Raw genomic sequence first — 26858 nt, 5'->3', positions numbered from 1 at the left:
TTTATACACAGGTATACATATCTGGAAGTTGTTTTTGAATTACAAATAAAATTTTTGGAACATATTAATTTTCTAAAAGAATAAGCTTGAAATTATGTGTACGCTTTTAAAATGTTAAATAATATCCTTGATTAAAAAAAATAACTCAGCGTACTTAGCATATATCCAATCCATTTAATCATACGATATCATATCCTGGAGGGTGCTTACGTTTCATGCATAAATAATTTGTTGATTGTTATAAACCTACAGGTAAAGCTGTACCAATTGCTGTACTAATTTATTATTTCATGAAACTGAAAATATTTTCCTCCAAACAATTTTTACTAAAGATTTAATTATTTACATATTTAAACACTTTTTAACAATAAATTTGTACTTTTATACTGTAAACATATTTACCGATATTTCCACTCAAAGTTTGAAGGCAATAACATAATACGTTCTACCGTACTCAATGTTTATAAGAAAAAGCTTTGTTTATAAGAATGGCTTTCCCTTATCGGTAATGAAGAGGCCAAGTCACTTATCTCCGTTACTGATTACAGAAGGGATTGACGGCATCCTTCTTCCCTCCCCTTCATTTCAGTCCCTTCTTTTAATACGCATATCCGGATTGTAGGCCAAATTATTGACCCAAACTATTCTCTTGTGAAAACCCACAGTATATAAAATGAACACTTCATTTTTTTGTTATATAAGGATATTGTGAAATGAAAATATAAACAATAATAATAATTCAATTAATATTATATATAGATTAAGTAATAATATTGAAAAAGGTTTTTCACAGTTAGTATAGTTAAAATATCTGTGACGGAAAGCCCATACGATTAAATTAGGCAAGATAGAGCTGTGCGAATAAATAAAGAGATCCTATTGTGGAACTTTGAACAATTTAAAAACATAGGCTACATTCTATATATGACGAGATCTGGTCACTGAGTGGTCTAAGTAGAAATAACGCAGTTGAGAATTTTGGTTGTGGCCGTTGACCACTTTACCAGAACTGGTATTATATAATTTACCAACTCATAAGCTTGTTCTTTTTTATGGGACCCCTGCAAAAAGCTGCAACCCATGAGGACGCAAAGAGGTATGAAACTCAAATGGAGGTATGGAGTTATGAGGACTCAAATGGGTATTGGAATCTCATTTAAAAAAAACTACTAGAACATACATATATGTATGTGGTGGTGATTTTTTAATTTTAAAAATTTAGTTTAAATTGTATATTTACATATTTACTTCATCATGATTGGTAACATTAAAAATTTGTGGAAAGAAAGAAAAACATGTATAAAGATATATTGAGTGTCGATTCCAATCAATTCATAGAGCTTATTTCCTATATGTACGTATTAATTTGTGTGGTTAAGCATATCAACTTTTACGTTATATACATTGCAATGTCAATGGCAGGAAAACAAAAATGCCCAGGAAATCTGGTAATTATGAAAATAATGTAGTGTGTAATTTACCAGTTCACCTTCCTATAAATGCAGTATATAAAATATGAAGCTGTCACGTACTTGACTACTGGAATATAGAGCCATGTTCGTCTGAAGTTATTCAAAAAGTCTGAGACGATGAAACTTAAAATTAATTCTTCATATAGTTTCTTTATCAGAGACAGAGAGACTAAAATATATAGGGTTATCAAGCTGAAAAGATACTGTCAACATCTCAACAGGTGCACAATTGTGCTGATGTAAAGAGTTCACTTTGCTCCTCATCGCAGACATTTATTGATCTATTCATACGAACATCTTTCCAGATTCCAGGATTCAGGTCTATGACAGTTTCAGATTTCAGATGGTGCATTTAAATGAAGGTGAACTGGAGCTAAACTCAACATTACACACTATTTTATTTTCATAAAGATCTCACATAAAATACCCTTCCCACCATAGCTCCGTTATATTGTGAGTGACATCTACCATTAAATATACGAGAATTTGTCGCTGGAAAATATGATTATAATTTACATTAAGAACACTGATTTAAAATCTAGTTTCTTCTTCGCTTTACCTCACCAATTGGTCAACTGTTTATTCCTGAAATTAAATAAAAATATTAATTATAATATCAATGTTACACATGGAGATACTGACAGTTACCTTAGTTGAAGTAAGATTTAAGAATACTTTTATTTTAATTTTGCATGTTTTCATGTAAGTAATTCCATGTGAGTAATTCTTATTTCAGGTTTTGCAATTCCAGTTAAAATTACTTAATGGCCAACTCAAAATTGGAGCTGTTTTGTTCCGAGAAACAATACAAATTAGACCTATATATATAATTTTGTAATGTGATTTGGCTTCAAAACAATATAATATACTTGTTCAAAACATGTAGTAGTAGTAGACGGATCAAAGTAAAATTTCTTTGGTTTTTTTTTGTTGAACAATTTTGTAAATATTTTCTCCTCTAACCCAAACATTGCTATAAATAAATATAATATATAGAAAAAACTTCTTCCTTTATAATTGGAAACACGACTAGCAGTCAGATTGAATTACTTATGCAGTATGACGCTGTTGCCTGACCTTGATGCCCGCTTAATGATTGATCGTTCAATAACGTTTAAGACTAACTACTATCGGCATAATGTGTGTTCGTTAAATCCCCATATATAACTAAACGTTGCACAGAGAAGATTTCAATAACGAGGAACTAAAAATAGCAATTAAGCACAAGGAAACGTAACTTATTAAAGCAATATTTTCTGTCCACTTTCCACCCCTTGCACGAGAAAATATTGTATCTTCCGTCAGGATTAGTAAATGGTAGGGAGTTGATTGACATCATGGTGGGCGAATGAAAAAAAAAAAAACGGAAATGAAGAATAGTTGTTAAATAAACATATATTATTATTCAAGACTGGATTTTATTTCGATTAAAATAATAAAAAAAACGTGTACAAGTAACAGCAAGTTGCAGATTTGCGTGATAATGAAATTAGTTGAAAAATACGTGGTAACATGGTTTGGAACTACTCACATCCACAGTGATCCATTAGTTGTTCATCCACGTAGACGTTTTGGGCAGAGGTGCCTGGTTCTGGATGTCCTGGGAAGCCGATTTGGTCGCCACTTCCTGCCCACGACACTATGCTCCACCCAGGGTTGAGAACATTTAACGTGTTATGCTACCCGGAATAACTTTCCATTGTTTGTTTTATTCCGCTTATTGACATGTCTTCTGGACCCATAAATTAAACATCGTTGACTATACTAATAACTGCGTGTCAGGCCATAAGGCCGTTAAATTTTGTAAAAAATACTACGTTGTTGTATATTATAATGTATAACTGAATATCTGGTGGCGTAGAATTAAAAGTATGCTACGATTAGCTGTGAATTGAGTGGTTTTCGTTTGTTTATATATTATTCAACAGCATAAAAGGATGTTTGTTATAAAACACATTTTAATTGTATCTCTTGATTATTGCCAATTCTTTTTAAATATTTCCCTTGTACATGTTCTAAATAAATATATTGTGACAGCCAGTACTTAATTTTAATCATAACAGATCCAAAATTTTTTTTAATACACAAAATTATTGAAGAACATTTACAAAAGTAAACGTAACATTCTATAAATGTTATTCCATGTTAAAGAGTTCAGACAGTGATGCCACCTTTAAGAAGTCGAATAAAGAGCAGAGGGCTCGTAAACTGAAACTGTTCATGCTACGCGACGGCGACTTACTGGGTCAAGTGGCGAAAAGCTTAGTGTTGAGAATTTTCGTGTGACAAAATCCGTTCGGATCAAAACTTTTATTAATGGTTGTAAGTCAGTAAAACCTGGCACTCGTGGGGCTGGAAAATCTCATGTAAGTATGTTTGTGTTAAGCATGTTGATTCCACGTAGAATTTACCTATAATATGGCCGAACATTAGAAAAACATGTAATGGTTTTTCCTATCAATAAGGTTTATATGGCACATATATTTTGTTTCATATTGACAATTATATTTTAGTAGCAGCTCACGCCTTCGCACGCAATTGTGTAGGTTTTGCACTTGTATGGGCACTTCTGGTTAAAGTGAATTATTTTTCGACGCCAATGTCTAGTGTCCCTTCTTGTAATGGTCAGAAATCTGTTAAACAGTGTATATTTATCGTTATTGTTATTTACTAGGGCATAAGTATATTTTGTTCTATACCTGATTTTGCCTCGTTCCCGACCAAGAAAATGTACATATACGTACATAGGTCTGAGAAACTTACTTCTTCCAAAAGGCAACTAAAATGGGTTTTATATTTAAATTTAGAGTAAAAGTTAAATAATAACTTTTGTTTTAATTCTGCATTGCATTACTGACAAAGCACTGCATACTATTCACTAAAGAGAACAGTTAAAAGTATATTTTTAGTAAAACTTATACTTTTCTTATCTGGATATATTCTAATTTGTGCTCTACAGCGGTTGCAGAAAAGGTTGAAATAAGACATGGTTTTAATATTAAGCTTACTCTATGGTATTAAAACTATAAATTTAAAAATATTGAAAATAGTGAGTAAAAGAATAAAACTATCGTATGACTAGCTATGCTCATAAAACAATATTTACACTGAACAGTTTAAAACGTTTAGCAGTCTATTTAAAATAATATTTGTTTGCTATAATGCAACTTTAAGGACAAAGATAGAGACCAGGGAGCGTAGCCTGGATGGATTTTTAAAATAAGAGTAGACCTATAATAACACCAAGGAACCTAAGAATATCCATGTATAATTTAAGTACTGTCGGCTGAATAGTTTACGTGTGAAGGCGACCAAACAAACAAAGGCACCTTTCTCATTTATAGTATTATTAGCATTAGATTAATACTAAATTTTGACATTCAGAATAGTTTGGTTTGAATTTGCATTATATATCTAAAATAACCAATAAGTCGGGTTGTGTTGCACTTTGGACCTACACTTTAAATCAGGTTATTGTTCCCCATTGGTTGTTTGACATCGCTTGAGGGCACGTGGTGGTCTGGTAGGTTGGCATAGCGTCTGCTAAACTCTAAGACCTTGCTCCCTCATCGCCCATAACACATCTTTTATCTTTAGTTTAATTTTTTGTCTCTTTTAAATGTTTTAAAATTTTCTCACAGCCGCGTAATATCGCGAGATAGATTTCCTCTGTAAATTTTATATTTTGTGTAAAACTTAATTTTTTCGTAGGCTAAAATGTGTTTTCCATGGTGAATGAACAAGAGTGGTATGTCCATCATGGAATTTCGTTGAAGCCTATCATCACCCAGTAGGATGGAAAATTTCGATTCTGTTTGCATGTAGGGTGTAAACTTTCATTTTCGTGCGTCTTTTTTCACATTCTTTGAAGAAGTTTAGTTTTGCGCTTATATACCTCACTTAGGAGTCTATATAGGTAACTTAAACAAAGAAAATATTTTATTTATATCTTCATCACAGATTATTAAATTTAGTCTTATGTTTTGCACCCATAGCTATGTGTTTAGTGTGCTACATATATTTCTGCCTTTTGCAGCCTACGGTGTTAAAATCCTATGACTTTATTTCTCGTTGTGCGTATATCAAGTCTCACCCTCCTCGCTGTGATCGATCCGAAGGGGCGGGTGATTTCTAATTCAAGCTAATCTATTATCATTAAAAAGTTAGACATTATCCTTTTCATGTTTTACTTTTGAATTACAGTAATTACATTTTCATTCCTAAGTCTTTTGTTAAGGTGTTCTCCTTTAATACGTGCATTGTATTAAATAAAGATTATATAATATAAAAACCTCTTCCGTTACAACTGGCAGTCAGGTTGAATTACTTATGTAGTACGGCGCTATTGCCTGAGCTTGTTGCCCGCTTAATGATAGATCGTTCAATAACGGTTACTGACTAACGATCATCGGTATAATAGTTATTCTGCCCTATCATAATTACAGTACCGACAGATTGGTTTGTAATAAGGAGGAAATCATGATATGTGGCAAATGAGTATTTTAGTTCTATAGTAACCAAATAATTAAATTATATTAAAAATTTGATTTAATTTAAATTAATCTTGTGAAAAACAAAAATTACAAAAAAATGTTGAAGGAGCAATTTTTCAAGAACAGGAGATATTAAGTTCAAAATAAACAAAGAAAACTTGCTCATATATTATAAACATTTATAAAATGAATTCAAACAGTAAATTTTCAGAACAAATTGTAAAGATATTTTTTTATATAATAGTAACTGTTACTTTAATTTTACTTAAAATTTACATGATTGTTTTGACACGAGTAATATGACTGTTAAAAGTTAGAGTAACAAGTTTAATCATTACCTGATACTACGATATCAATGTTATTCTTACAATAATGTACGTTTAATATTAATTAAATTAATGATTAATGATTCGCTTATCGTCTAGAACTCGTCATTATAAAACTTCTATTTCTGTCTGTAGTTCTATCCGTCTATCTGCACGATATCTCGAACACTAAGTTACCTACAGACTTGAAATATTGCATGAAGCATCATGTAACTATAAGCAACACTAAGGGTGCATGTCAGTCTATGTGTCTATGTTAAAAACGTTAACAAATATTTTTAAGTAGGTCTAATAAGTTAAAATTACTAGAAAATAGCACAATAGATAAATTTGTAAAGAAGCTTAGTAAAATAATATGTGACTTTAACATGTGACTGTCAATGTTAAAATTTGGAGATGAGATCTGATTTGAGGGAACACTAGCGATGAAGTACCCACCCTAGTTCACAAGAACTTTAATTATTAAAACACCGCTATGAAACCGAATTGAATTAACAAAATGATTAATTAATTGAATTAGTTTTGAAAGCGTTAAAGATTATCGGAAACCTTTAAATTTTGCATGAAACTTCTTTGCTACTTAGGCAAGATTAATTGTTTATGATGGTGCATGTCCAACCATCGAATTTGGCTGAGCGTTGTTGATGCATGTTCGTTAACAAAATTTCATTTTTGTCTGCTGGGGATGTAAACATTTTCTTTCTTGTATAATATATCCATATACTCGTATATCTGAATGCAGGATATCTCAAGAGTAAAATGAGTTACAGGAGAGAAATTTGGCATGCAACCTTGTCGAAGCCTGTTACGCGAAACGTAGTATTGAGGAATCCTACCTCGTATTAATACAAATCAACCGTCTTTTTAATTATAAGAACTGGAATTTTATCAGATTCAATCTAATATGAAACATGTTTAAATTTTAAATAATTTATGAAAAACTCAATAAGTGTAGTTTTGTTTGGTAAAATCTGACAGTATTATTATCATATGAATACTTTTAAGTACACTGACAACATCGTATATCTTTTCTATACTCTACTTAGACACACTTTCCTTTGTATTATATACTTTGTACAGAAAAATCTAAATATTTTCTTTACTTAAAAAAACGCTAGAAATTGCTACAATAATGTAATACGAATAGCATCAATTACAACAACTGACACCCGTTTGTCTTCGGTTGGAATATACCGCAGTATCCCTGCCTGTCGTAAGAGACGACTCAAAGGGCGGAGCGTACTTGTCTTTTTTACGCATATCCTTTTCAAAGTTACATTCTGACTAAGTTACAATCTAATATTTTTCCCCGGGCTAGAGTAGACCGCCGTATCCCTGCTTGTCGTAAGAGGCGACTAAAAGGGCGGAGCGCACTTGTCTGTTTTACGCATATCCTTTTCAAAGTTACATTCTGACTAAGTTACAATCTAATATTTTTCCCCGGGCTAGAGTAGACCGCCGTATCCCTGCTTGTCGTAAGAGGCGACTAAAAGGGCGGAGCGCACTTGTCTGTTTTACGCGTATCCTTTTCAAAGTTACATTTTGACTAAGTTACAATCTAATATTTTTCCCCGGGGTAGAGTAGACCACCGTATCCCTGCTTGTCGTAAGAGGCGACTAAAAGGGCGGAGCGCACTTGTCTGTTTTACGCGTATCCTTTTCAAAGTTACATTTTGACTAAGTTACAATCTAATATTTTTCCCCGGGGTAGAGTAGACCACCGTATCCCTGCTTGTCGTAAGAGGCGACTAAAAGGGCGGAGCGCACTTGTCTATTTTACGCACATCCTTTTCAAAGTTAAATTCTGACTAAGTTACAATCTAATATTTTTCCCCGGGGTAGAATAGACCGCCGTATCCCTGCTTGTCGTAAAAGGCGACTCAAAGGGCGGAGCGTACTTGTCTTTTTTACGCGTATCCTTTTCAAAGTTAAATTCTGACTAAGTTACAATCTAATATTTTTCCCCGGGGTAGAATAGACCGCCGTATCCCTGCTTGTAGTAAGAGGCGACTAAAAGGGCGGAGCGCACTTGTCTATTTTACGCATATCCCTTTCTAAGTTACATTCTGACTAAGTTACAATCTAATATTTTTCCCCGGGGTAGAATAGACCGCCGTATCCATGCTTGTCGTAAGAGGCGACTAAAAGGGCGGAGCGCACTTGTCTGTTTTACGCGTATCATTTTCAAAGTTACTATCTGACTAATATTCCAATGGCCCGGATTTCCAAACCATATCATTTTAATGTATCTGGTATCAGGGTATATGTCTGTGTCATTCAGCCTCCTTGACGTTGGACGTCATTGTTGGGCAGAGTACACAGGTTTAAAACTAGGGTTTTCTTGCACTTCCCAGTCTGCCGGACAGTCCAGGTGTCTGGGTCTGCTTTGCCCGAAAATCAGTGGAAAATATCCTTGATCATAGTAGTGCCGGTTTGGCCAAAGGAAAAGGGGCATGCTGCGACCTTAGGGAGACTCTGCCAAAGTCATTTCTCATGTGGATTGCCTGTTTTTTGGACAGTGCGGCGCAGAACACTCTGACAAATAAATTGTTTAGTGGTTTGTTGGTATCTGTTAGTTTTGTTTTTAAATTTCTGTTGGGATCTTGCCTTAATTTTTCTTTGCAAACATCTGTTGCAAATTTTCTCATGACGAGTAATACACATAACCAATTTTAAACTCAAAAATGCTAATCATTATGTTTTTAGAATTTCATAAAATCCCCTAGGAAATGACGTGCATTTGCCCTTGAAGCCTAATACTTTGCCAAACATTCTCATGTCTCATCTTAAATACGCTTTTTGATGTACAAATATTAACACCTAAGCTTTAACATTTATTTCTTATAGTATTTAAAACGAACATAATAGCACTTGTTAGGCCAAAAGAAAACTTTGCGTTCCGATACTTCTTATTGAATACAAAACTCTAAGAATTGAAAATGTTTAAAACTGGTAGTCTGGCTAACTTTAATTTATTCCGCATAACTATATAAGAGGGTAAAATCAATAATAATTTAACAAAGGATATTGTACGTGCATTTCGCTGAAACAGTATTGCATTTTTCATTTACCTAGTCAGAGCAACCAATTAAACTTTACAAAGAGAACCAATAATGGATGCAATTATATCATACTAGAGGATTGTTCACTTTAACCACTAGTTATTCATTTATAATTGGATCTACTATCAGTTCCATTGTGTATAATTGTGTAGACATGTTTTAATTAATATCCTCTGAGTGTTTTTATCTGGTAATTAAATACAAATTAATTAAAAAGGGTATAATTTTTTATCCGATATATCTAAATACAAAAGGTGAAGCCCTCAATTTTAAACTTATCACTAATTCTGCAATTTCCAGATATCTCGAAAAGTTTACTTTTGCACGCGTATACTCCGTGACTGAAATATAACTCCGTGTTTTATGTTCTCATCAGACAAATGAAAGATTAGTCATGACTGTAAAGAACCCATAAGGGTTTTAATATTCTAGCAGCCCAGAAGAACCTTTCTTTTTTCAACTTTTCCTAATGTAGGAAAATTAAACTTCACACACACACACACACACACACACACACACACACACACACACACACACACACACACACACACACACACACACACACACACACACACACACACACGTTACTCATCATATAAATAGAAAAAGAATATGTTTTATTAAAATAATACACCGATTGGGGGGAAATGAGGTTAGAATACCTAAAAGAACTGTATTTGGTTTTTGAACTACTCATTGTCCTAGAAAGATGAAAATGTACAGCACGTGCCTCATTACTTACATAAAAATGTAAAGCATTTTCAAGAATATTATACTTCTAGGACACGCTACTAGGACTTCGGGAGTAACTTAGACTGGAAGAAAATTACAAAGACTGAAAGTAAACATTTTTTGAGCAAACTAAGCATCCCATACTGCGTATGTACGATGTCAATATAAGTGACACAACACGCGCGCGCGTTTGCACAAACACAAACACACACACACACAATTTTTTTCATGGTACCATTTCATCATGGTAACAAGGCAAATTCTTTTATGGCGTGAGAAATATGAGTGATATGAACCATAAGTACTATTTCACGCCTTACAGCCAATTAAGGTACCAGAGGGAATTTCGTTTAACATTTGATCCTCTTAACAATGAATAACAAAATAATATGTACCATACCTTACCATGTCTGCTACTTACTACTGTTACTGCCGTGGCTCTTGGTACCCAAGGTGGTACTTTGCCTCACCAACACACTGCCTCCAGATCTCTCTATCCATTGCCTCTTCTTCCCTTCTTCCCATTTTCTTATGTCTCTTCTAATCTGGTCTCGCCATCTCAACTTGGGCCTTTCTGGTGGTCTTCTTCCCTCCGGATTGTTTACAAGGACGTTCTTGACTAAGGAGTTGTCCTCCTTCCTTAGTAAATGGCCAGCCCATCTCATTCTCCTACTTCTCACCTCGGCCACTATGTCTGGGTCCATATATAGTTGCCTCAACTCTACATTATGTTTTATCCTCCACTCTCCATCTTCAAGGGTTGGCCCATAGTCTGCTACCAATTAAAAATTATATTGGATCGTAAGTGCTTTATTAATACTTAGTTTTACTGTACTTTAGCCTAAAATAGTTAAATCTTACTTATCTTATGACTAATCAAATGACTAATACATTTGTCAGTTGAGACCATAAAACACGTGTGTGTCAAATCTCATCGTTCTGGGAATCTGCTTCAAGATATTGCAATCCAATTTCAACCTATATAGACGTATGATCTTAATACAACCCTCATTATTTATTTATATTTCATATCTTTTCCGTGAAAATTTAAACTTTTTGACTTATCTGAAAATTGGAGGATTAGTGATAAGTGTAAGATTGAGGGCTTCACCTTTTGTATTTAGATATATCGGATAAAATGTTGGATATATTCATGCAAACATTATGGAATGTTTCAGAGAATTTTGTGTTTTTAATTAATGCTCTCAGAGAGAATTTATTATCAACTGACACCTAGAGACATGGCTTCATCAGTCGGCAGCAGTCTTATAACATGTAACTCTGTGGGTGGTTTCCTCTCTGAAGGCAGTATGTTCCAAATTGTGAATACAACCGGGGTGCATCTTGTTGGTCTTGTGTGCCCACATTATTTTAATGAAATAAATTTATTTTGTTATATAAAGATTAGTTTGGTTTAGTTGAAAATAAAACTAGCACGATTACATGTTATCTGCACAGTACTAAAATCCGGATTTCTTTCCTCATAAGAAAGTGTGTAGGTTACTTTTCAGTACTATGTATTATTATGGTCTCTTATAGGACTAATTATTAGTAATACATGTGAAGGAAATAACTAAAATGGTAGAAGGATGGTAGGTAAGCCAGTTTTTCCCTTATGAAATCGTAGAGAAACGTAATAAATACATTCGTACATTCGTGTGTTTATAAAAATTTGGTTTTGTTTAGTATATGTTTCTTAATATTGGTAAATTTACGTTACAGAGGATAGTCCTATTAGTGATTAATTTCTTTAATGTGACAAACCAATAAGCAGTACAGTCTTCTGAAGTAAATTACCAATATGAACTCTTGTTAGTCAGAACCTATTGTATAAATTCCTGGCATTTGCTGACGCCCATCACGCCCGACACTGTATATAGTAAGAGGAATGATATACTCAGTTTGCACTTGTATCTCACATTTTAACTTGGTTTACGGGATAAAACTTTTAGAGTTAAGAAAATAAGTTTTAAACGACTTTACAAAGCAACTTTAAATTATAGCTGTTTAAAACGGTTTATTCTTACAATAGAATGTACATTCACTCCGTTTAATTCTTGAGAAAAGAATATCGAGTTCTTTGTTTTAAAAAATCACTGCTTCTATCTAGATTTGGGAACTAATTAAAGAAGTGTTTTAATAGGCTGATAATAAAGAGATAGAATACATTGTTAGTGCTCATACACGTTCAAAACCAAAATAAGAGCCATGAGCAATTTACCTTAATATCTCAAGCTCTTAAACACGAACACTGAAAAATTCTTATTTCAGTTTCTAAACTACGAAGATATCCATCATGTATTGCTGAAAAGCTAAGTGCCTTGGCATTAGGATTCACCCACAATGGCCTATTTTACGATATTTTTTACTGAAATCGTAGGATTGATTGAATATCAAATCTCATTGAAATTTGGAGAGAGAAATTATAAGTACTTCAAGGGTATTTATTACAACTGTTTCACTCTCAAACTCCTGGGTCTAAATATTGTTTTATAAACTAAATTCTAAAATAGATCAGTAGACAGGAATATTTGTCAGTCGCTGTGACTTATCTCAGGAATATAATTTAATAAGTGTATGCATGTAACGTTTTTGATTTTCAACAGGAAATTACGTGCTAAACCGCGGATAGTGCTATTAATATATAAACATACAAACTATTAAAAAATGTAAAGTAATACATATTGCTGAGCACCTTATCTTATATGCGGTTAGTAATAAACTATTGCATTGGGCATGTGGGATTGAATCTAATTGTAATCGGCATAATGTAATAAGAGCTAATGTATTGCTACAACTTCGCCGATACTGATGCTAATGAGCAAACATTACCCTGGCAGCATAATTCATGGTGTGGCCAGACTGGCTTGACATTCAATATTGATAAATCACTATTGATTTAAATATCGATCATACTCATACATAATGGATTCAAAACACATCTCGTTAGGGTCTCATCTATACTTCATAATATCGTGTCATTAATGAGTTTGCGAGAAATCCTCATTATCGATGAATTATTAGCAAGTATGCTTTGAGTTATGAAAACCAATACCTAATTTTACCTAATGTTTTTTAGGGAATCATATTTGTAATTTATCCCTATTATTTTCTTCCACTGGAGGCAACCAACTAAATCCAAACAAAACGAGGCAGAGGGTTATAAATAAGTACAATTTATAAGGATATGAAAGGCTCTATACGTAATGTTTTAAACCAAAAATTTGACACCCATTTTACTTTTCTTCATTCTTACATTTATTAGTTGTGTAAAATTAAAGTGTACATTAAAAAAAATATATATTATTACACAAAATAGTAAATAATGAAGAAGCAAAAGAAGAATTTTATTTGGAAACGTTCCATACATTTTTTATTAAGTTATTTGCGAAATTATTGAGTATTATTTCCTTCTCTCAATGAAAATCTTTAAAATACACATTGCAGCTCCATTTATGCGTTTATAAATTTGGCATCGACTCCATTTTAGAGCACTCATCTAAGGATTTAATAAATAATTAAAGACGAATAAAGTTGATTTAATTAAGCTTCAAATTATTGATAAGTAGAACTCCGTGATCATATTATTAACCTTGAAATAACTATGAGACTATTCAAAGTTTAGGTACACAGTACATTTTTTAAATGAATTTATATTATAATCATGCACAGAGTTATTATAATGCTAATAATTTCGAATGCTCTCATCGATACCGACATTTTCGAGCTGTTTAAACCTTTTTTATAATAAAATAGGTACACTAGGATCTATATGGTTTTAGAATTGAGATCTATTTTACAAAGGTTTTGCTTACTTTTCGAATGCGTGAAACATTTTCTTCTGTTGTTTGTAAATGGTATTTTCACACTCTCTCTATAGTAGCTAAATGAAAAAATAATATTTATAAAAACTTTAACGAGTCTATACAACATTAAAATGATACACGGTGACTTTCGACAAACTATGAACTGGACATATATAACAAACTTTGATTCTTCCTATTATCACTAACCACTAATAAACTATATATAGCTTAATTTACATAACTAAGAAATTTTTCTATTGAATTCAAAACCAGTTTTATATTAATGAATCTAGTTAAAAATTAAAAAGAAATTTATAAAAGTATATTAATATAAATTTGAAATGTTTTCAAATAGTACCATTAGTATGCAAGATTCTGTAAAATAAAATAATGTATGTCCATGTAATCAATAAAATTTCAAATGAAATTTAGATTGTGAAAATGTTTCTGAAAAGCGTCAGGTTATAAAAAAAGCATTTTAGGACTACGAATACAGATAAAGAAGTATTGTGACATTACACAGAATCGTGAACATTTTTAAAACATATTTTATTTAAGTGGTCCTTTTTTAATTTCTTCTTGAAAGTTTGCTATACGATTAAGCGTTTGTTTCAATTACCTAAACAACAATTGTATCACATTTTTCTGAAATAATAATTCGTGTTGGATTACTATAAGAAAATTTTAAAAGATTGTTGTACGCTGGAGTTTCCAAATTAACACAGGTTTTAAAGGATATCTTGGAGAAACACTTGAAGTTTCATATTTACTGTTAAACTTTTATATTATGCTGGAATTAAGTATTTGATCGTATTGTTTATCCAATTTACATTTGTCAATATTTTTTCTGGGAACCAATGACTTGTCTAGCGAAGTGAATGGGAATTTTCTATACTTTATATCTTATACTTTATACACATTTATTACTTTAACACAATTAATTATAATGACTAATATACTACAAGCATAATGTTATGTGTTATGGAGGTTGCATTCATAACTTATAATCTATAGCTCATTTCATTAGCCTGCAAATATTACTATTTCACTTGTCAAAACGTAATATAATTGTACTCAGATTTTTACAACTGTATTGGTTCAGCGAATTTCTCTTTTTAATTATCAATAAGACCAATATAAATATATTCGCATTGGCTCAGTTAAATCCCATTGAGAGACAAGTACCATCATAGAACCTATATTGCTTATACAGAAATGAAATATATAGCTTAGTTGTTTACTAAATCATTACTAATTTAATAAAAATTGTTAAGCAAACTAATAAATTGTGTAACACAAAAAATCTGGAATGAAATTTTCAACAACCGTTTTAATGTTAAAACTAATTTAATACTAGTTTCAGTTGTCCTATTTGCGGTTTTAAAATGTCAAATATTTCGTTGTAAATGGTAATATAAAAAATCAATTAAGTGAGTATTAGGGACTAAGAAAGTCAGATACGCTAAAGTTCATAAAGTTGTCAGGATAAACGTTTGAACACAAGTTAACTGAACAATTGCTTTGGACTGGCTAAACGGAAATATGGGGGGAGCAGCTGTTTATGCAAGAACTACCAAAGACCGTAAAGTTACTGATAAAGTCTGTGCTCTGATTCATTCATTTGATTATATCGTCCCCTTGTTTTTGTATATTTTGGTTAAAATAGAATGAAAATGAGTCAGAGTACAGAATATCTTGTCATGTTATAAAAACATTTACAGTTATTTCATATCTATGAAAGGGTCGTCAGTTTTGTTTGCACTTGTTTATTACTGATTAAGAGTAATCATACCGTCTAAGAGCTGTTAAGCATTTTTAAATTCCTCTTACTCCATTGTTATACGAGCATAAGTTCTTTAACGAGTGGGCTACATCTTATTTGACATATATTTAATGGTTTCATTGATTGTTCAAATATTTTCCAATGTGTATTTTCTCTCAAAATCCCTTAAACGTAAGGCCATCCATCTCTCATTACACATATATCAAAAAGGAAATTTATTGGATAGACCGAGTACAATCAATGGGATCCATAGACCTAATGTTTTTTAACCTACATTGTAGATATATGTCAAATTAGTTATTCACTTAAGGAAGAGATCAGATTGCAGATCTTAAAACGTATTGTTACAGATTTTTTGTATCACTGAACGATGGAAAATGTCTGGAAAACTCTTGTTTAATTTCACAATTACTTCAATATATCAAGATACAACTTTGAATGACCAGAATATCTTTTAAGATGAATCTTGACTGATGCTGGATTATATTTTTGGAATTGAAAGTTTAATTTTAAGTCCAGGTGGCCTCGATAGCTTGAACAAGATCACATACGAGTTTCTTGCACAACTTATATACATGTTTAATGGGTAAAATAAAATTCAGTTTTGATGACTGCTACTTACCTGTTTCACTACAGTACCTTGATATAGCATATAAGGATGAAAATAAAAATATTATGAATTTCCATTTACGATTTGAATTATTGTGTATCAATATAATAAAATCTGTATTCATCATGATGATTTCGTTCTGGAGTGTTGCAAATAATACATTTGTACTTGGTAGAGATATGAAAAAAGACTTTAGAATAGGTTTAGCATGTTTTTGGACCTTTAATCACAAAAGAAGATCACACTTAGTCTTTATAATTCTAACTCAACTTTAGAGATCCGAAGTTAATTGGTGTTTAACAATTTAAAAAAATAATACTTATGTAATAAAATTTTACTATTCAGCTAAACACATATCTCATCATAAACAAAACTTTTCCCCCTTTTGTGCAGAGTAGTCATTTACTCCCAGTAAACCAGGTGTGAAAGAAATTTTCCTCTCCAATGAGAGATAAATTGCAAAGTGGTTCTCTACTCAGGAAAACTGTATATACTTTTTTATCATGATAACTATTAGGTCCAATAATTTCTATTATTTATAACCAAAAATAAAAATATTAGATGTATCATTAATATTGTGTGTGTGTGTAAAAAATATTTATCCCACAATTAATCATCAAATTTATTTTACGTATCTGTACTAGGTTTGAAGGAATTAATAAATGTATTACTAGAACTGTGTTATTTGCTGTAATTTTAGACTATTAGAGGGCTTTAAGTCTCACCTAATTGGCGCTGTAATATCGTTTTACTATATCTAGATATATGCTTTTTTCGTTTTGAAACTGAGATTGATCGTACTGAAAATATTTATACCAGGAAATATTCAATTTGAATTTAATCTATTAAACCGAATTAAGTAAATTATTATATTTTACCATTGTAAATGGTATCAATGGTATCAAGGAATCGTTATATTTATTTTATATTCAATTTATTGTTATAGCATTACGAAGGCAAAATTCATTATATTGCTCTTATGCCATACTTTCTATCACAAATCAATATGAATTAGGTATAACAAAAAAAGATTCCTTTGACTTTAAATCAAGAAAGTGTAACAAATCTCTATTTTTGAGTTGACTTGTCAACAAAACAATTACTTATGCACAAAGTTATAAATCCTTTTTTGTTACTTCTGTCTGAAACTACAAGTATGATCTCGTCTGAAAGTTATTTTATTTTTGTGCGTTGAGCTTCCGTTGCGTGTTTGTGATTTAAGTTTTGTTTCACACATATAAATGATGGATCTTTATTTAGTCCAAGGATATATTTTGTGATCCTCAGATATTTTAATAAATAAAAGTTTCTGTCGTATATATCTTAAATTGCAAATTCGCCAAATTATCTTATAACCACCGGGTAAAATGTTTTTACTGTTGTAGTTCCATTATATTTTAGTGTTAATTATTTCGTATGTATAGCCCGAAATATATTGCAAATTTGATTTATTGACGAAATAAAAAAGTAAGTATGTATGAAAAGTGAACACATAAGATTTGATGAATATGAAAATAATAAAGAAATTAAATAGAGCCATCGTCAATATTTGCAGAATGGACAGTTAGCGACTGCTAAGGAATGTGGTAAACTTAATGACACCATCGCTTAAAAGAAAATGAAGAAATATTGGAAATATAGCTTCGAAAAGTGTTTAATATAGCGAATAATAATACACCTTTCAACACTTTTATTGTTACAATTAACATTTCGGATTCGACGATATCATCAAATTCATAATATGCTGACCATTTGAATGACACCGGCTATACATACACACTTATTGAAAACCATCTTAAAAATGTACACGCATGCAAACTAGCCACATATTTTAGAACGTTTTAAAATTTATAAAAGTGCAAAATTTATTAAATGACAAAGATTTCTTAGCAACAATTTTGTTATTTGATAGACTTTTAAACGATATGAATTAATTATGCATGTAAATTAAATACAATATTCTGCCACAAATGTATATGTTAATATGGTTTAACTTATTTCAGGTTTAACTACAAGTACCTGAAAAGGTTAAGGATTTCTTTGAATCCGAAATGTACATTGTACCTATAAAAATACAAAAGTGTTCAAAGGCGAATTCGTATTAGTTATAAGATTAAGTTTCTTTTAACAATACTTATCAGTATTATAAGTGCCTAACTATTTTTTGCACTAAATTAGATTTAAATTTGTCATTTGTTTTATATTAAGTTCCACACCCATGTCTTGTCTGTAGATTTAATTTAAACGTCTGATTAAAAGGGTAATCCATGATCGAATCCTTACGTTTTCTGCAAATTATATAAGTTTAGCCTTAATGAAAGAACATAGTAAGCACAACGATTTAAGTACCCAAGAATACGAAATAATTCAGTCTGCGAAGAGAACTTTCTGCAAGCTTTGAACTTTGACTCAAATCAGCGGACGGCGGGGTCATTAATTAACAATCCCATTGATATAAATTCTGTGGAGGAAATAATTAAGTACAAAAAGAAATAGCCATTAATTTAAGCTGTTAAATTGGTTTGTGTGCAGGAAAATAAGCAAATAAACTAAACGAAGAGAAAAATAACAATAATAATAATTTATTGGCGAAGAGTATTTATTGACAACATACACAGCTCATAGCCTACGTCTATATTGTCCAAAAACCTTTTGTTACGACAGTATTACAATAAAAGTATTCTAGTGTTCCCAGACATCTGATGATAAAAGACGCAAAACAAAGATAAACAAGAGTATGCTAAACTAATGAGGAAGTTTACTCGCCTTATTTACCTACTGAATGATCCAAAGTAAAACTATCCATACTTTAACTTTTGAATAGATAACTTTTATTAAATCTCTTTTGGAATGTAATAACACTTTCACAGGTTTTTTTAATAGACCAGATCTATTTCAGAAAATGGGAGGGGAAGTGAGTTGAAGACATTAAAAAATGTTTCATACAGTGACATAACAAGTAATACTTCAATGACCATTGTGTCGAAAATGAAAATTTTTTAAAAGTAGTCAGATTATAACTGCAATAGTACCATTTATCATTTTATGTATTATTGAATGGAATAAAATTAGAAATCTCTAGTTTTTACAATATTTTTCCAAGACCTTTAATATGACTCAAATGATTAATTAACTGCGATACATATGTCATCCTTCCTCTTTAATCCCATTTTTGTGATAGGAGTGCCTTGTACCAGTAACCCAATAATGTAATACCTTATTTTAATGGTGTTAAAATTTACTATTGTTCAACCGACACTGCCTTTAAACAGAGTAATGAGAAGTTGCGTTTCTTGTTTTAGTTTGTTTTGTTACATCAAGTACAACTTTAACTTGGGATATTAGATACTAAGCTGGTCATCGTATTTTAGATGTTTTGTTTGTTCCCCAACCCTCATTTCAAATTCCAATCCCGGGAGTAATTTTCAAAACGATCAAACAGTAAATGGAGGATGCGCGCGCTTGCGCCAATGTAAAGAAGCAGTAAATTATCGTCTCTTCATTTCCATTTAAATATTTTGTTAATGTGAAGTGTTAAATTCATCCAGTGATCAGTAATGTATTTCATTATAACTGTGACCAAGACAAGCAATTTGAATTATTTTGGACATTCGAGTGAGTAAGGCACATGAACATTTTACTCCATAACCTCTTTTCTGACTAACATACACGGACGAGTCACATGTGCCCACTCACTCTCACCCGCTAACAGTAGTCTTGAGTGAGCCATATATTAGTGTACACTGATAACGATCAAGCTACAGTGGCTGATTGGTAACGTGCAAGTTACCTAACTCTGTGGACCACGGATCGGTTCCCGCTACCGTCGATAACTTTTTGCCCATCTTTCCACTCTATTTTATCTGCACCGCTAATTGTTCTGCTTATCTCTCATAGATAGCGCTGCAATTAAGAATAATCAAGTTTTACTGATGTTGGACATAACCAGTTCGCCGGATCACGAATCGATTCCCGTTACTGGCATTAAATTTTGCAACTCTAATATCTTATACTGATAATAAATACAATTGTAATTAGAACAGAAATTACTTTGAATGTGTTTTTTAAATTACTAATGTGTGTATTTTAAATCTTTTTAACACTTCACTAATTTATTACTTATTTATTTATTTATTCTTAAATATTTTTATTTCAATAGTTTTATTTATTTTGACTTTACCAAAAATGACTTTGTTAGTTGAACATTATAAAAATGGCAAACCTCTCATTCTTGTCAACAACTACAAATACAGAGAGAGTAATTGTTTAAAGAACGGAGATAGAGCTTGGCGATGTCTTGGAGGGAAGTGTGGGGCGACGGTGAGGGCCAACGCCGATGCAACGCTGCTTGTGTCATCCGGCGGTAAACATCAGGGGACCCACCCAGTGACCATGCGGACTTTAAGCGTGTCGTCTCCTCAGAGCTCCTCGTCACCCAATAAGCCTGCCGTGTCTTCCGCGTCAACCGCAAGCGCTCTAGCACCTGCAGCTTCGTTGGCGCAGTCTGCCGCGTCGCCCGCGTCGTTAAGCGTTGCCGGGTCTCCCGCGGCAGCCGCTGGCGCTGGCGGTGCGACTCGGGATGTTTCGGTGACGCCACCTGCCGTCGCGCACACGCCGTGTGTAAGAGCTTCCACCCCGCTCTCCTGTCGTGAGGCCGCGCGGCCAATGTCGGCGACGGAGGTGGCCGACCTGGTCGCCGAAAACAGTTCACTGAAGGAACGTGTACTGCAACTTGAAGAACAATTTAAATGCGTACTGGACCATTCAATTGAGTCGGACACCCGCTTAATGCAGTACACGGAACAGGTGTTTGTAGCGAGTGCGTCGCGGAGGGATTCGCCCGTGCGCGCTTCCGCGGCTGACTGCGGCGTGCAGTGTGACCTGCCGACCATCTGCAGGGATCAGCGGTGTGCCGAGTCCAGGGACCTCGTGGCCAGTCTCAGGGTCACCATTGAGGTTCTTGAGGCGGAACTTCGGTGTCTGAAGGAGGAGAAGAGGAGATGCGAGTTTGAGGGTGGGCCGACATCTGAGTGGACAGTGTGTCAAAACCGAAAACCCCCTCCAATATCAACGGAGAATAGGTAAAAAGCCTTAGACAGTGTTACTGACACACACCAGACGGCACTATGTCCACCGAAACCTTCTGTCAAACCTAGCTCGCGCAGTAATAAACATAACAAGACAAAAAAACAAACAAGAAAATCAAATGTTCAACTGCCATTTTCTTCCATCCTAATTGAGGGAGACAGTCACAGTCGCGATCTGGCTGCCCTGGTGAGGCGAAGGGTGAGTCGTGAGGCAAACGTGGAGGGCGTCTGCAGGCCTGGGGCCAAACTGCTGGAGGCGACATCGGACGACCTGCCTCCGCCTGGCGGCTGCAGTGTGATCATGGCCGGTACTAATTACGTTGCTTCTGGAGAAGAGTGTAACATATACCGACATCTCGAACGACGCATCACGAGGAAGCTGGGGACCTCCAGAGTCATTGTAGCCACCCTGCCCCACAGACACGACCTACCTGCCAGCCACAGGATTAACCGAGAGACCGCGCTGGTTAATAACTACATAGAAGAGTTATGCGCGAGGTACTGTGGGGCGGAGGTGCTCGACTTCAACCGTAACGGCAGGGCTGCTTTTACATCCCACGGCATGCACCTCAAACGCACCAGCAAGCATCTGCTCGCCGAACTGCTGGTGAAGTGTCTGCGGGAGATGAGCCACTTCGCCCCTAGAGCGCCGTCCTTGTCCGCGACGGCAGTCGCTGAGCCGCCGTCCCGCCCCCTGGAGCCGCCTGCACTGCGGCCCACGGCGTCGGGTCCTCCCGTGGCCATTGTTCCCTTCGACTCCTTTGCGGATGCAGTTAAGAGCCGATTGCCGATGCCTCAAGAAATTACAACTACTTCAAATCCGGAGACAGGCAACCAAAAATAACGATTTTATTTTAAACACCTTGAAAATAAAAATGTAAAGACAACAGGACTGGAGTACAATACATCACGAAAAAAAGAAAATAAAAATCCCAAAATACAAAATTTAACTGAGACATTCTCAGTTGTGCACCAAAACGCACAATCTGCCACTAATAAAGTGGATGAGCTAACACTCATGGCAGAAGAGCTGCACCCTGACATCTTCGTTGTCTCTGAACATGGCTTTACGGCTGACACTGTCGCTATGTTTAGAATTGACAATTAAAAATTGGCTAACAATTTTCACCGAACAAACTTTAAAGGGGGTGGTGTTGCAATTTTTGTAAAATTACGAATGAAATTCCAGCCCTTCAAAGTGGATTATAGCTGTGATCTAGACTTTGAAGTGGTGGGAATAAAAACTGATCTAAATTCCGTGGGAAAAATTTCTATAATTGGTCTATATAGATCTCCCAATGGGTGCAGCAATACTTTTTTTGAAAATATTGAGACCCTTCTAAATTATATGAATTCAAAGTTGTTGAAGTTTATCATCATTGGTGACTTCAACATCGATGTGCTAGACAACACCAACCCCCTGACCCAGCGGCTACGCGACATTCTCACTTCTTTTGGCTTGATCTGGTCCGTGAGCTCGCCAACTAGAGTGACTGCCACAACGAGTACAGCCATCGACAACGTCATCACAAACATCTCAGACGTTTCGGTCTGTGTCCTGAACACGGCCATCTCAGACCACTTCGCGCAGGAAGCCGTAATTGCACGCCACAACCCAAAATTTGAACCGCCCCCCCCGTGAAAATGAAACGAGATCGAAAACCCGGAAATGTCGAGCAATTTATAAGGTCACTCAGCAAGGAATCTTGGTCTTTCTTAGAGTCTTTCGAGCGAGTGGATGAGGCTTTCGACGCGTTTTCGAACCGCTTCATTTTTTATCTAAACATAGCTTGCCCATTCAAAAAATTTAAAGAGTCTACTCAAGCAAGGAAAAAATCCTGGATTACTCAAGATATCCTCAATTTAAGTGAAAGACTCAAATTTTACCACTCAATTTATGTCAAATCTGAAAACGAAGAATTCAAAATCTTTTATCGACAATTAAAAAAAAATTACCGCAAAGAAATCAAAAAAGGCCAAAGCAAGAGACGTTGAAAATCAACTAAAACAGTCCAACAATATTTCAAAGAGTACTTGGAACATTATAAAAAAGAACACAAATTCAAAAAATGATTCAAAATTCACCATTACAAAACTCAAATCTGAAATTGGACTGATTCATGATCATTTCGAAGTGGCAAGCAATTTCAACAAATTCTTTTCAACTGTAGCTGCATCAGACATTTTGTTAAATATCGGCAACCAGTCAAGAGCCAATGGCGGGACCAGTTTCGTCCATGGTCCTTTTTCCTGTGTCCGAGGGAGAGGTGGCTCGTGTCATACAGGATCTCAGACCGAAAAAACCTAGTGACATCAATGGTACGTCTATGTGGTTAATCAAAAAGTGCTTCAAGCATATTTTGACACCGCTCACAAAATTGATCAATTTCTCTTTTGCACAAGGCATTTTTCCGTCTGCACTGAAGACAGCAAAAGTGATTCCAATTTTCAAAAAGGACGATCCTTGCATATCCAGCAACTATCGTCCGATTTCAATTCTTCCCACCTTCAGCAAAATTTTCGAAAAAACATTTCTCAAACAACTTGGAAAATTCCTCAATCATTTTGAAATCATCTGTCCTGAGCATTTTGGTTTCAGGAAAAACAAGTCAACCATTGATGCTGTGACGGATCTCATCAACAACGTTGTCGATGGCCTGGAGAGGAGAGAACATGTGCTCAGCATATTTCTCGACCTCTCCAAAGCTTTTGACTGTGTGCATCATGCGACACTGTTGCACCAGTTGTGGACAAGTGGTATTCGGGGTCTGCCGCACCGTTGGCTCTCGTCTTACCTCGCGGACAGAGAGCAGTGCGTGCAGATTGCGAATGCTCTGTCAGACAAAGTAAAAATGCCCTATGGTGTCCCTCAGGGATCAATTTAGGGCCAGTCCTTTTCATATTATACGTCAACAGACTGAATTCTTCAATCCAGAATGGAAAAGTGGTTCAGTATGCTGACGACACGACTCTCTGCATCAGATCAAAATCAAAACAAGATCTCGAGGTGAAATCATTCATTGAGGTGAATTCATGCATTGAACATTTCTAAAAACTCAATTTGAAAACAAACAGTTCGAAATCAAATGTGATGAATTTTTGCCTTCGGCAACAAGAGCATTGGCAACGACCCGCAGTGATGGTGGATGACGTACTCTTGGAAGAAGCAGAATCCATCAAATTCCTTGGAATGTACCTTGATCGAGGACTGACATGAGATGATCACAATGATAGAGTCTGCTCAAAGGTTGCTTCAGGCATTTATGTTTTACGCAACCTTTCAAAATTTTGTTTCATGGATGTATTGAAAACGGCTTATTTTGGTCTCATACATCCACATTTATCTTACGGCCTTAGGCTGTGGGGAAGTTGTTCTAAATACAAATTCGAAAGAGTATTTAGAACACAAAAGAAAGCCATCAGAATTCTTTCAAAACTGAATCCTAGAGAGTCATGTAAAGGATCCTTCAGGGAGCTTGGATTGCTGACTTTACCCTGTCTCTATATTCTCGAGGTCGCCCTGTATTGTCGACTAAAATGCCAGTTGGTGCAGGGCAGGGACGTCCATCACTATAAAACAAGAGGCAGGGACAACTTTCGAACCGAGCAACACAGGACAACAGCATTCGGACATTTGCCATCCCAGGTTGGTGTCACAATCATCAACAGGCTCCCTGAGGAGATTAAACATCTCGACGATCCCAAAACATTCAAAGCTCGACTAAAACGCCTCTTGGTGTCAAAGGCATTTTACTCCGTTGAAGAGTTCATGATGGGCCGCTGGGATGAAAATCCTTGAAATTATCAACAAATAATTTCCCAGTCCTGATGTCCAGTTACCATGAAATTCCAAATACTTGTTAACTGCCTTGTTTATTGACTCTCACATTTAAGTATTGTGTGTTTAATACCTCAAATGTTGACGCATGCAATGCAATTGTGAAATTGTTGATGCAATAAAGAATATTATTATTATTAATATAAATGTTATTACATATTTCAAAACTGGTTTGAAAATTCTCAATCGTTCAAATTTTAAGGTGGGAAGAAGGAGATATAACTTTTGAAACTTCCAAAATATGCTTTCTCCTGTGCCGTCAAGACAATTTTTCATAACTCGATTAGTCATTTCCTAGAAGTAACAAGAGTAAAAGACACAACCTACATTGTAAAAAAACTGCTGGACACGTAGCAACAAAGTTAATTAATTACCTCTGAAAGTATACAGTACAACGTAAAAATAAAGAGATAAAACACCCTCGCCTTCGAACACAATTCCAGCTATATAAGGGTTATCAATAAGTGACATATCGAATACTCCTGAGATACACTAAGTGCTAGTTAATGGAATATTCTATAACCCCCTGATCCGTTTTAGAATAGTGAGACTTAGTGTTACGGAAATGCGATGCGGTTTTTATATGTACCAATGAAATAACTAAATATTCTTTCTTTCTGAGCAACATTGATTAAAATTAATAGCTTCAACGATGTAAATAACAGATAAACCATTTTAGGCCAGCGTAAAATAACTCTAAACTCTATCAGCCAAAAAGGCATATTCGAGGTAGGCTATAAACTAATCCAGTGTCCATACAAAATTTCACATAATTGTACATATTAGTTTTTATATGATAGAAACACAAACATTAAATCTATCACAAAATTGTATTATCGATTACTTTAATTTGTGAAAACATCACATACTGGTATGCCTGTTCGCAGGCCATGCGATTCGTCGTCTTTATTTATACCATTTGCATTCGTTATTGGAAGTATGAATATCTGTAATCCTTATAGAATTACAGTACTGTGTGTGCCTTTACTTTCCAATCTATATTTATTATTAAGCATTATATTGCCTTAGTTTAATCCAAGAATTACAAAACTTGTATATACATAATTAGTATCGCATCCTAGTGCAAGACCAACCCGCTATCCCCTCGATGAATTCTGAAACATTAAAGCTTTTGCTTAGTGAATTGGATTTTGATTCAATTTGTAATGGTTATACGCTTGGTGCGCTTGCCATCTTTTCTTAATGTTATTGTCACTGAAAGCATGTTTCGTTTCTGTCATGTTATAGAGCCCGATGTAATACTATGACTAGTAAGTATACTAAAACTATAACATAGTTGTCCTTGGAGATTATATTTTTATAATCTCCAAACCAAACCAGAATGTAAAAGGTTAACCGTGTATTATTAAGGAGAGCAAAGTCTATTAGGGTCAAAATGTTGAGACACTATTGCGATTTTAAATCGGTTCTCCCCCAAACACTTAACACCAACATCTGAAACATTTAATTTTCTCTTCATAGTACAAACCGCCAATTATATACGTGCCAAATATTTTCAGGTTCTTTTAGGTTTGCTATATTTATGAAGATTTCCCAGACCAGTAAAAACACTGTAAGTGTTATTACAATAACGTATATTTATAATTGTCAATCTTTAATAGTCAAATTGCTTAATATTTTCTAGTTAT

This window comes from Homalodisca vitripennis, chromosome 3, assembly GCF_021130785.1.
Source record: "Homalodisca vitripennis isolate AUS2020 chromosome 3, UT_GWSS_2.1, whole genome shotgun sequence".
Lineage (NCBI taxonomy): Eukaryota > Metazoa > Arthropoda > Insecta > Hemiptera > Cicadellidae > Homalodisca > Homalodisca vitripennis.
Note: the sequence above shows the minus strand (reverse complement) of the source record.